The following is a 3,348-nucleotide window of genomic DNA, read 5'->3' as shown; positions in this document are numbered from 1 at the left end:
GAAGATCCGGTTTTCCCGTGCCTCTCCCTGGCTAGAGGCAGGGCCCCTCTAACACTGGTTATTATTCCTCTCCTGGGTATACATACTAGAGGTCCCTTCAAGGGGATCTGACAGATCGTACCCAAAAGCTTGGTCATGGGAGGTTGAGGCTACCTTCACCTTGGTGGAACTCCCCCGGTTAGAGTTTCCTTCCTTGAGTTGACGGACCCGTGCTGCCAGGACAGAAGTGGGTTTCCCATCCCACCTCCCCATGTCTTCCCTGTGGTCACGCAGGAAGAACCACAGATTAGCCCTTGGGGTGTACCCTCTCTCTCTAGCTGGGGAATGTTGGGGTCTGACTTTGGGGCCTGTGACTCGCCTGGGTGCTGCATTAACCTTCCTCATTTCCTCCCTCATCTCTTCTTTGAACTCCTTAATCACAGCTGAGATATGAGCCTGCATTGGGCCATTAATCATACTCTCATAATTCCTAAGTTTGTTGGCAACAGAGCCTACTGTCTCTCGGTTAGTGTCAGCATCAATTGTTGCAATGAAAGTGGTGTACTGAGATGGCCCAAGATTTGCCAGACTCCACAGCATTTGCCCTGTGCACCTGACCTTGTCGGGGTCATTATTATGTTGTCCATCCCTCCCAAAGAGTACCTCTAATACTGCCACTTCCCTCAGCTGTTGGATCCCTTCCTCCAGGGTCTTCCAGCGCATTCTATGGTGGTGCTCCTGCATTCTCTCCCTGTGGACAAACCTCTCTCTGACACTCATTAAAAGCCGCTCCCAGAGAGAAAGGGATCCTGGCTCCCTTACAAAAATCTGATTCATACCTGAGTCCTGGGTTAAGGGTCCCAAGTTCCTTGCCTCACCACCGTCCAGCTGCACGCCTGTACCCATAAGGTCCCAGACCCGGAGTAACCAGGTAGTATAAGCCTCACGCCCTCGTCGCACAATGTCTTTGTGCAGATTACGGAGACTTTCATACGTCAGGGACTCGGTGATGATTGCAACCTCTGGCTCCCCTGTGGGTTGTGAGGGCCCTCCCCTATCTGGGTGCTCTGCTTTCATCTTAGACCTCCTTGTTTCTACCGGGGCAACTGCTGCTGGCTGTGACTGCCTTTGTGGTTCAGCTGGAACCTGGACAGTTGTAACATTTGTGGGTTCCACAGCTGTACTATTAGACTGTCCCTCTTCAAGACAAAGGGCGGGTTTCTCACCAGCTGGTGAAATGCACTCCTTCAGCATCTCTTGCATCTCCTGCATCTCCTTAACCAGCACCCTCACCCAATCTGGGTGGTTCGTTTCTGAGGCAGGCTCTGGGGCAGGGTCAGGCTCTGGAGCAGCAGCATCTCCAGTCTCTGGGGTAGTGTCAGTCTCTGCAGCAGCATCTTTAGTTTCTGGTGTAGGTGTCAGGGTAGTTATCCAGGTTAATCTTCTCTTATCTCTGAGTGCTAAACATAACAGGCATATCAGCAACACCACCCATTGTATGATATCATTAGCACTTAGAGTGGATCTTAACCCTTCGAAAACTGGTGGAGCAGACCCAAAAAGATGGTTAAAAGGTTGGGAGAAAGTTTCCCCCCGTGTCATTTCCTCACAGTAGGTACCATAATTAAAGTAACTCCAAAAACATGCAGTTAGTGTGTGATAGCTCTGAATCCATGTACCTGCCATCCAGAGGAAATTAAAGATCCATGAATCCTTCACCCAGAGGACAAACTTGATAACAGACACAGTAGCCTTAGTTATAGGACCCATATTTAGATAAGGGCCTGTAAATGGGAAGTATACACTTGCGACCACATGCCACCCAAACCGGGGAAAACTAGACCACATGCTGGTACTTAAAAATTAAATTACCTAAGAACTGTTAATCCCTTTTTTTCTCAATGCCCTCGAGCCCCACGTTGGGCGCCAAAATCTGTCTTGGTTTGAAAAGACAGGAGTCTGTGAAGGAAGGCAAAAGCCTCCTGTGAAATGGAAAAGGTAAACCCCCTCCTTCCGAATTATCACAATTTCAGAATTAAAAGGGCTCTCAGGCAAAGATATGAGAATGGGAATAACAGTTTTTTACTAGGAAGGAAAAAAACAAAATAACAATGCAATTTAGCACAAGCAAAAAAAAAAAACCACTGGCAGAGTGAGAAAAACCTGTCACCCTGAGAAGTCAGGGTGTTGACAGTAGTCCAGCCAGATGGTGGCTGCTCCTCCTGGAGCGGCAATCTGCAGAAGGGTGTAGGTCCTTTCTGAAGATGCGGCGAAGGAGCAGCTGGGCCTGGTTCCTGATTCCTCTGGGAAATCCGGCGAAGAAGGCTGTCTGTTGTCTCAGAAATGCTTGTTTTATGGTGGCAGGGATGCTTGGCTCCTCCCTCTGGGTGGAGCATCTCACAATGGGATGATGTAACTAGTCTTACCAGCCACAGTGAGTAATTCAATAGTCCATTAACAGGAGATTATCTTCCTGGCAGTGTCATTGTTCTTGAAAGAGATAAGAAAAACTGCCTAACTCCCAACAGATGGCAAAAATAGAATACATGCTTATTTTACAATCCAGGACACGCATCATCTGAGCGGCTGGAATGAGTGGATTCGATGGTTCTCCTTGGTTCCCACTGAGAAAGGAAGCTGGGTTGACAATGTTAGTTACCACTATCTCAACATCATCTTGTTCTACCATGATAGCTTGGTATTTCAGAAATCGTTGTGGGGAGAGCCAGTGGCCACCCTTGGTTTCTAGGACTGAGGATACTGTATGAGACACTAGCACAGTCATCTTCTGGCCCAGGGTGAACTTACGGGCTTCCTGAATGTTCAGTACAACTGCGGCCACTGCTCTGAGGCAACCTGGCCATCCTTTCGCTGCTGCATCTAGCTGTTTAGAAAGGTAAGCAACTGCCCTTCTGTATGGGCCCAGGTCCTGTGCCAGTATTCCCAGGGCAATTCCCTGTTTCTCATGAGAGAAGAGAAAGAATGGTTTACTCACGTCTGGAAGTCCTAGAGCTGGAGCTGACATGAGGGCCTTTTTCAGCTGACCAAAGGCCTGTGTGGTTTCTTTTGTCCACTGAAGGTCTCTGCTTCCATTTGCAATGAGTGAATACAGAGGTTTCACGAGCAATCCGTAGTTGTATATCCATAGTCTGCACCATCCTGTCATACCCAGGAATGTTCTCAGTTCCTTTATCGTCTGAGGTTTTGGGGTTTGGCATATTGATTCTATGCGTTCTTTCCCCAAAGTCCGTTGTCCAGCACTGATTTCATACCCCAGGTAGATCACCTTCTGTTTTACCACCTGAGCCTTTTTCTTTGACACCCTATATCCCAGGAGCCCCAAAAAGTTTAAAAGGCTTACCGTCCAAG

The 3,348-nt window shown here is 48.3% G+C and overlaps 1 long non-coding RNA gene across 1 annotated transcript; it reads left to right on the top strand.

Moving 5' to 3' along the window:
* Nucleotides 1-1,219: 1,219 nt before the first annotated feature.
* Nucleotides 1,220-2,489, top strand: LOC137464247 (uncharacterized). The gene is made up of 2 exons (XR_010994095.1): nt 1,220-1,354; nt 1,395-2,489. It is a non-coding gene; the product is annotated as an uncharacterized lncRNA (long non-coding RNA).
* The last annotated feature ends 859 nt before the right edge of the window (nt 2,490-3,348 follow it).

This window comes from Anomalospiza imberbis, chromosome W (genome assembly GCF_031753505.1).
Source record: "Anomalospiza imberbis isolate Cuckoo-Finch-1a 21T00152 chromosome W, ASM3175350v1, whole genome shotgun sequence".
Lineage (NCBI taxonomy): Eukaryota > Metazoa > Chordata > Aves > Passeriformes > Viduidae > Anomalospiza > Anomalospiza imberbis.
The sequence above is the reverse complement of the archived record's forward strand: the minus strand, read 5'-3'. Positions and strand labels throughout refer to the sequence as shown.